The 9,458-nt window shown below is 44.7% G+C and overlaps 1 long non-coding RNA gene across 1 annotated transcript; it reads right to left on the reverse strand.

Moving 5' to 3' along the window:
- Positions 1-3,147: 3,147 nt before the first annotated feature.
- On the reverse strand, positions 3,148-5,810 carry LOC136545453 (uncharacterized). Its single transcript, XR_010781033.1, has 3 exons — positions 5,523-5,810; positions 4,351-4,438; positions 3,148-3,392 (listed from the first exon to the last, which is right to left on the reverse strand). It is a non-coding gene; the product is annotated as an uncharacterized lncRNA (long non-coding RNA).
- Between the last annotated feature and the right edge of the window lie 3,648 nt (positions 5,811-9,458).

Genomic DNA, 9,458 nt, shown 5'->3' on the forward strand with positions numbered 1-9,458 from the left:
TGCTAGAGCGAGAGAATACATCACAACCACAGATAGAAAATATTACAAATACAAGTACTTAAGTTTACATCACAAACTGTTTCACAAACATAGTTCATCACACCATAAAGTACCAACATACAAGCTTAACATTAATAGTTCTAGTGGAAGTCTTTAACATAGTTTTAAAAGATAAACATTGCATGAATGTGCCACATTCATGCAACTATGAGGCTTGGCCTCTTCAACACTCTTGGTCCTCCTAGGACTCTAGAGCGTAAAAGAAGCCATGCCTGGGTGCAACGTTACTTGCAAAACTCAAGATCATCACAGGGTGAGTACTCAATTATACTCCGCAGGACTTACCCAATATAGTAAGCCAAGGAGTATGCATTTGGATAGTAGCAAGGAATATAATTGAATTTGCGTAAACGCATTTTATACAAGAATCATAAATGTGAACTATAGAGTTAGCATTTGCGAGCATAGCATGTTTAGTTGAAATGGGCAATAAGAAAATTGGGATCTCGATCTTCCATGGGTCCTTGTTTCAATCCAACTGTAGTCTGTATCTAGAAGTACAGAACTTGTAGCTTTCAAATAAGAAACTCTGTAGAGGGGTGCATATTAGCACCACCAAAGACAAGGGATATCACCCATAAGACCCATCAGTACAGAAGGGATACCTCGATGTCTCAACCTTTCACCAATTTGGCAAGCCTAAGCCTCTTACTTTTTGCCATGATAGCAATGCTAACCGACTCATTGAAATCTCTGCGAGGTATGTTGCACACCTTCTCTTGCATCACATAAGAAAGACCATTCTCATATTTTAGGCATTTGACTTCATCGGTTGGGATGTCATTTGGAGCATATTGAGCAAGCTCATTGAAACGGTTGGTGTACTCCATCACCGACATCCTTCCCTGCACCAAGTTGTAGAACTCGGTAGCCTGAGCGCCATCGCTCTCGTGGGAATGAAAAACCCATGGAAAGCGGTCTTGAACTCCTACCAAGTGAGATGAGCATTGGGCTACAAGCGAGCCCGATAGTTGTGCCACCATGCGCCTGCCAACTCGTGAAGCTGATGAGCGGCGAAATTGACCTTTTCCTCATCGTTGCATTGTATAAGTGTGAACTTTTGCTCAATGGTCCTCAACCAATGATTGGTAGCCATAAGATCCTTTCCCCCGACAAAGATAGGCAGGTGAGTCTACAAGAAAGCCAGATAGCCTTGGGGCTGATGTCCCCCTTCTTGGTTGCCCTGCATGGCTTCCATGACATTGACCAATCTTCCCATCATTTGGTCATGGCGACGATGGTATTCCTCATCCCTCTAGTACATTTGCTCCAAAGTGGGCACCCCACGTGGTAATGGTGGTGGTGGATCTTGCTGATTCTCATTGCCCCATGCCCGCCTAAACGCAGAGCCTCTAGTGTCAACCATCCTGTCCAAGACACATCTCCCATTAGATATGTGTTAGGCAAAATGAGACAAAACCGGGTTAAGACAATGCATTCATAGGAGGAATAAAATTCAAATTGCTTAAAATGGATCATCATATTCCACACATAATGCATCATGAATAAGGATTAATATAGGCCATAATTAAACCAAACTAACATTACTATCCAAGTCTCAACTCACCAACACATAGTCAAGGTTAGATGATATGTGTGCATTTGCATATGCTTCTACGCACACTAGGGACAAGCGTATGAAGCACAAAGAGTTTTGGTTCGTAAATACACACTCTACTTGAGTCTACTTAAGAGTACAACACATCATCATTACATAAAGTTTTTGAAGATAGGGCAAGCCAAACTTGCAATTACATAACATCATAGTGAGTTACACTCCACTCTGAGCACTAAGAGAGTCTTGGCCCGTTGGATCCAATGGTGCATACGGCGGCCTTTGGAAGTTGGTTGGGAAATGGTTCATCGGAAGCAAGTACGTCATTGGTGTACCGTCATCCCCTAGAGCTTCTGGATGAGAGAGTGGTGCTAGCTCATTGCCATGCAAGTCTGCAGGTGACCAAATTGTAGAAGCAAAGTGCCTGATTTGAAGTCCTGCCGAAGCCCTGGCTTGATGCCTCAAGTTCTAGGGAACTCTCACACCATGAGCCTTTGAATAGTGGTATGGATGCTCAGTCCATTCATACACTATGGCATCGTCCTCATTTTGATAGTAGAGGATGGTGTGGGGAATCCTTACCATCCTCACATGTGGCTCCACTCAGTGCTGGAGGTTGATGTACCTTGAACGGCTGTACCACAACTCCGACTCTAAGCATCAGATCATGTGTGTCTGGCACTTGACCAACTCTATCATCCTTTTTTCATATAGAGTGTTGGGCTCCATCAACATTAGGAAGGGGCAGACTCCATTCATCTCTATCCTTTGTGGAAAGTGCTGGAACAATGGTTGACTCAGGATGTCAAGCTCTTGCCTCAACATGGCAATGGCTTGGTAGGCAACAACTTGAATTGCCATGTCGATGGTGGTGCCTTTCCTGCAAGCAACATGATCGAGCTCATCCTCCTAGTCACAAAGGTGACTTGGAATGTGAACCTTAGCCATGTAGTCCACCATCCCATGCCTGACTCCATTCGCATACACCGCATACTCTGGGCGGAAGGAGTAGTTGGCTCTCAACATGACCTCATTGAGCAAGGCCAAGAAACCTTCAATGTTCTTTCCATGAGTGGCCATCACCAAACATCCCACATCCATCAATGTATGTAAGACAAGGTGAGTTAGAACAATTTACTTGCAAAACTCAACTCATGAAGAAGGAGATGTGGTTAGCTCTAAGATAGGTAAGGGTTAAGTAACAATAACAAGTGACAATTTGTTTCTAAAACAATTTCTTATTTTTAGTGAGTCAATATTTTAGTTTCCTATTATCCCCCCATCCTAACTAAAAGTTGTAATCTCTTACTATCACCCTTAGCCTACTCTGATACCCGTCCGGCCGGCTATTAGGATCCTCTCCCTTTTAATTGAGTACCCAACTCAATAGTCGTCCATTGACTACTAGGTTGGATAGCCCAATTAATTGGTCATCCCAGTACACCTCCCATAAGATGTACTAATCTGTGCCAACCTTCATCTAGGACCAAGCTAGAGCGAGAGAATACATCACAACCATAGATAGAAAATATTACAAATTCAAGTACTTAAGTTTACATCACAAGTTGTTTCACAAACTTAGTTCATCACACCATAAATTACCAACATACAAGCTATACATTAAGAGTTCTGGTGGAAGTTTTTAACATAGTTTAAAAAGATAAACATTGCATGAATGTGCCAAGTTCATGCAACTATGAGACTTGGCCTCTTCACCACTCTTGGTCCTCCTAGGACTCTGGAGCGTAAAAGAAGCCGAGCATGGGTGCAACGTTACCTGCAAAACTCAAGATCATCACAGGGTGAGTACTCAATTGTACTCCGTAGGACTTACCCAATATAGTAAGCAAACGATTATGCATTTGGATAGTAGCAAGGAATACAATTGAATTTGCATAAACACATTTTATAAAAGAATCATAAATGTGAACTATAGACTTAGCATTTGTGAGCATAGCATGGTTAGTTGAAATGGGCAATAAGCAATTGGGATCTTGATCTTCCATGAGTCCTTGTTTCAATCCAACTCTAGTTTGTATCTAGAAGTACAAAAAAGAAACTCTGCAGAGGGGTACACATTAACTCCACCAAAGACAAGGGCTATCGCCCATAAGACCCGTCGGTATAGAAGGGATACCTCGATGTCTCAACCTTTCACCAATTTAGCCAAGGGTGCCCATGAATAGTTAGATAGGTCCTAGGGTAATGGAATCCCATCTACCCGACGCCACCTTCATGCCAAATCCACGGGTAGACCGGTCGCAATTAGGTACTTGGCTTTTCATCCCTATTTATGACAAGTGGTTTGTACAATTATGTTCATGACTTGCTACCATGCATACATGGTCCTTAATCAGATAGCAAGCTATGTCATCCAAGACCATCACCCGTCTTGCCATGACCCAACCCCTCACCAACTATTCATCATCATTTACTTCAATATTGGTCAAGTTTTAGATCATACCCCATTTATGTTGCTTTAGTGGACAAACATGCCCTACATCGTGCGAGAGATGAGAAACCCATCATCAACTCGTCTTCTACCATCTAAGCAAACTAAGCATGAGTTATTCGATAATTGAAATTAAATAAGCAATGTTTAAGTGGTGCGGTGTCGGCAAGGCATGAAAGCTAAACTTAGGAACTCATAGGTAACTATTCATATAGTAACATAGTGATGTAATTAGATAAATATAGTTCATTATGCATTTGCGAAGCATAGGGATGCAAAGGACCTGGCTTGAACGATCTCCTGGGGTGGCTCGTCGATGGTCTCGAACACCCGAACTTCTTCTACAACAACCTCCTTGAAGGTCTCGTCACCTATAGATGTATGATGCTGGATGAGTACAATATTAATGCATATGATAAATGGTATGACATGATTATGCATTGATGTTGTTTGTTTATGGTTCATTCTTATTAACTGGTATATGTAGTATAGAGTAGGGGTTCTGTCGACATCATTGGTGGATGGTCCAACAATGGGTGCGAACGGTGCGTGGTGGTGGTTCGTCATTTACTTAGTGAGAAAATCTAAGTGTTGGACTCTACGAACACTCCATCCTTAGCCACGGACGCTCCGTCAATTTAATTGACCGAACCCGAAGCTAAATAGTTTGGAACACTGTTCTTTATAATTCAATAGACACTCTGTAACTGTTTACAGACACTCCGTTGGTTCTAGGACTCAGCCATTTTTGGTGAACGAGTCTGTGTAGTGCTGACGGACGCTCCACTAGAGAGCGTGGACTCTCTGTCAGTGCAGTCTGTAGCCTATGGAGTTCTTTGTTCTCTAGAAGTGAAGGACAGGATGTTCCGTCAAGTGCGACACGGATAGTCCGTCAGGACAAGTCTGTAGGGTAATTGGTTTTTCTTAGTGTTGAGTGTTCTCACAGAACATTCTGCTGGAGTTGGTGGAAGCTCCACCATGAACTAGCTGCTCTCGGGTTGGAATTACATCCAAAAAATATTCCTACCGGACTGTCCGCGGGTTGTGACGGAGACTCCGCCAGGATAGGTCTGTAGCTTCTAACCTCTCTGAGTTGGTGAATAATGTCATGGACACTCCACCAGTGTTGATGGATACTCCTTGAAATTACTCAGCGCTCTGCCCAAGTGTTTTAGTCGTGCTATCGCATTGACAGAACATTCCGTCGGGTGGGACGGACAGTCCACTAGATGCTGGACAGTGCTGGTTTGGTTCATCTCGAAATGCAAAACTTGTGCTAGGGGTCTTGCATGTGCAATCCATCATCAGGGTAGTGTCCTACCATCTCATAGAACATTTCTAGCTGGGTGGTTTGAACTACATTGCGTGCAAGTTAACCCTAGGTCACATTTTGACTATTTCTTGGTTTGTGTTCGTGTGAAGCAAGAGATTGTGCTTGAGCTTAATTGATCTTACCAAGGGGCTGCAAAATAGGTTGCCAAGCTTCCCTAAGTGGTGAGGAAGCTGGATCTTCCCCTTGGTGACTCGAGCTCGTCTTCTCTTCTTGCTTCCTCCTCCTCCTAGCTCCCAAATGGTGAGGATGAGAGGGCTCCTCCCCCTTCCAAACCCCACCTCTTGTGGACAGCAGCTCCTAGGTCACCTCCATGGCATCCATCTGCTGGTGTTGGCTCCAATCTCCCCTCCTTCCCCTTCCCTTCCTCCTCCTTGCTTGCTTGAGAGTGTGAGAGAGTAGAGAGAGGGTGGATGAACTAGAGAGAGTGTGAGTGTAAGATTGAGAAGGGAGTGTGCTGCTGGTGCCTAGCTTGGCTCTCCATGAGCTTGACAGCTGTGGTTGTGTGTGGGGCCGGGAGAAACGAGCAAGTGACACCTAAGTGCTGCTGCATGGGCAGGCTCGACGGACAGTCCTTTAAAAGTGGCGGACAGTCCGCTAGGGCATGAAGTGCACTGATAAAGCCTGACAAATATTAGTCTGTGCAAATATTTTGACGGACACTCCATCAATCATGACGGACACTCTGCCAAAACTAGCAGTGAGCAGTTTTAATTCAGTTTTTGCACAAGATGAATTTCAAATTGAATTTAAAATGCATATGATGAGTATGAAAATCAACAGGTCATGACTGGGTCATGACATTAACTATGGTGACTTTTATAGTTGTGCTAATTGTTTTATTTTTTTGATTAGTTTAGATGGACCCGCCACTAGAGAACCAGGACGATGCCATGATGGACATTATTAATAATGGCAGTCAATATAATCTTGGCGCCAATGATATGCAAGGAAATGATGATGTCGATAACGACAGTCAATACCTAATAAATATGTCTAGTGATAAGTAAGAAAATGGTGGGCAAGAAAATGTTGTGCAAGAAAATGATGGCGAGGTATATTAATTAAGCCTCTTATGGCTTTAAATATTAATCCATTCGTATATATTAATGAATCTTTTTGTTTTTAGCCCTCTAGATCGAAGAACCCTAGAAGGCAATGAGGCCCGACCAAAAAGTTGGAGGGATGCTTTATAATCTCACATGTTAGTGAGCTTGGCGAACCGCTTCAGCCCAGAGAAAATGCAAGGAAATTTGTAAATCAATATGGAGTTCTTGTTAGGGACAACATCACGATCAGCATTCATGAATGGAAAAAGACTTCCACAGAAGAGGTGAGTTATGTCCCTGAGAGAGAGAAGAATCAGCTTTGGAATGATCTGATACACCATTTTGAACTACCAGAAGGGACATAAGAGTTAGTTAAGAGTTGGTGTAACAACCCTGAAATTCCGGAACCCAACTTTCAAAAACTTTTTCTAAAAACCCTTGCTTGGTGAGTGAAGCATACTAGGAAGCCACCCTAGTTGCACAAGTAGATCCTAAACAAGATGTGTGAGCATTGCATTAACTCAACATGTGAGTTGCCTCTTTTGGATTTCATGATTTGTAAATAAAACTTTGATCAACTTTTAAGCAAATGATCTTGTGGTGCATATGCCAAGAACCCTAGCCTAGTTAAAGACCCTAGAATGACCTTGTAGACATACCTCAAGGGAGTATACATGTTTCTGTATACATGTATACAAGTATAGGGCTAGGGAGTATACATGTATCCGTATACTTGAGGGGCCAAAGTCCACGCTTTTCACCATCATGGAGCATGGCACACTCACGAGCACATACATAGGTCATAGCACGGTGATGCCAAGCCACCTAGGCTCAGGAACATCCATGCCAGCACATCCGCACCCGAGCACCCGCCGTGGCCAGACCCCACCACGGTGAGCCTTGTTCCGATAGCTCTGAACCGGTAGAGGAATCACCACCACCACGACGAGCTACGCCTCACCGGGGAACACACACTGCACTAGCCCACGCTGGTAGAGTTAGCCTGAGGACGCCAGTTGTGTTTGCGATGTTGGCGTGGTGAAACGCCAAGCCACCACTGTGTCAGAGGCATTCCCGTCGATTCCGACTACCTCACTGGAGGAGGAGGAGCCGATGGTGTCCACCGTAGCCATGCACACCTAGCCAAGTAGTCGGTTGACCCCTAGGCTAGACGTAGCCCCTAGTTCACCGAAGCTGAGTTCTTGCTGGAGCTCCACCACGACCGTGTCCATAGTGCGGACTCAACGACACATTTTGGTTGTCGGTGCCACCTTTTTCGCCACCCTTAGGACCCACCAAGGCCCTCTGTTGAGTTGAAGGAGCCCCATAGGCCTTGGCCACGCACACCGTTGAGCCCCTGCGTTCGCCATCGCCATGGCCAGCCTCGCCATGCTCCAAGGCGCTACCTTTTGCCCCTTGCCGTGTTTGTCGTACCACCGTGGAGCTTTAGGGGGCCATAGGAGCCACGTCGAGCCATCGCAAAGCCCCGCCGTGTGCCATCGTTGCCAGTGAGCCCTCAGAAGTCCCGTGTCAAGCACCTGGCGAAGCCGAGCATAGGAGCATTGCCCCTTTTCGCCCTTGCGTGCACCCGGTCCACCATGGATGTTTCTGTGGTCTACGGTGCACCAAGCCCTGGTCCACCATGAGCCAGCCTCTAGACATAGCCTAGTAGGAGCCCAAGCCCGTTACGTGGCCACCTGAGAAGCCAACACGTGTCCGGGCCAGACCAGCCCGGCTCATGACTCGGCCCACCAAGCCCAGTCTGGGCCCGGTCAACATTGATCGTTGACCGTGGACCATTGATCGTTGACTAGACCCCACCTATTAGCGACTGTTAAGCACAGGTCCCACCTGTCAGTTACCAAAACCGAGCCGACCAATCAGGAGTCGCCACATGTCAAGTCCTGAGTTCCCTAATTTTTCTTTTTTAGAAAATGTATTAAACTTAGAAAATTCACAGGAAAATATGAAAAATATGAGGTCTACATCATAGGCTTTTATTTGAGTGCATTTGGATCATTTGGATTTGTGTTGCTTCTTTGTGACTATCTACAGGAGTCGCTTAATGCGGCTATATGTCTCATTTGGTAGCCCCGGAGGAGCAGCAACTTGAGGAGGAGGACTATGAGTACACGGAGGAGCTCAGAAATGACCAAACTACAGGTGCCGTGTCCCACCCAACCTCATAGAATTCTATTTAGACATGCAATTATATAGATGCTAGTGCTTTACTTTCTACAAAATGATCTATGATAGGTTGCGTGGTAGTATTGCTTGGAGCTTATACCTTGATGCTACCTTACCCCTGCACACCCACTGTTAGGCTAGATGCTCACTTTTACTTACTACTCGCTTGTACTTTGCATTATGTCTGTGATGTGATGCTTGGTGGAGGAATGATTGTGAGTGGCTAAGGCACTTGGTGCCACTAAAATGATGTTAACCTGAGGAGATCTTGGTGTGTGTCTTAGGTGTGTGTTGAGGGTCAAGTCGGCCAGACAGGATTCTACAATGAGTCTTGAGGGTGAGTCTTTGTTGGTATTTGTTAATGCAAATAGATAAATCCACAAGTGCACGGATATCGTTGTAGCTTTCACCCAGGAGTATTCCAGGGTATCGTATTTATCTTCAGGGAAGCAATGGTTAAAGAAGTTGATAGTTAACCATCATGTATCTACTAACTAGTATACCGACTAGACTAATGTGGGGGTAAGTGATAAAATAGGATTTTTATATAATGACACACACAGGAGAACTCCATGGTAAGATAGAAGAGTAGACAAGCTAAGCTGGGAGGACAATGGGGGATCTCAAGGTTCCTTTATACTTCTCTATTACTGTGGTTCTATTCTAGAGCAGACCAAAGGGATTAACTAAGTAATGGGTAAGACACCATAGCATCTTGGAGCAACAGTACCTTTTCGACCCTCAATGGGGGTGAGAAAACGTGCTCGGGGGAAAGCAGCCAAAAAGCTCTATGAAAACACCAATCCGAACGTGGTTGATTACAAA

This window comes from Miscanthus floridulus, chromosome 3 (assembly GCF_019320115.1).
Source record: "Miscanthus floridulus cultivar M001 chromosome 3, ASM1932011v1, whole genome shotgun sequence".
Classification (NCBI taxonomy): Eukaryota; Viridiplantae; Streptophyta; class Magnoliopsida; order Poales; family Poaceae; genus Miscanthus; species Miscanthus floridulus.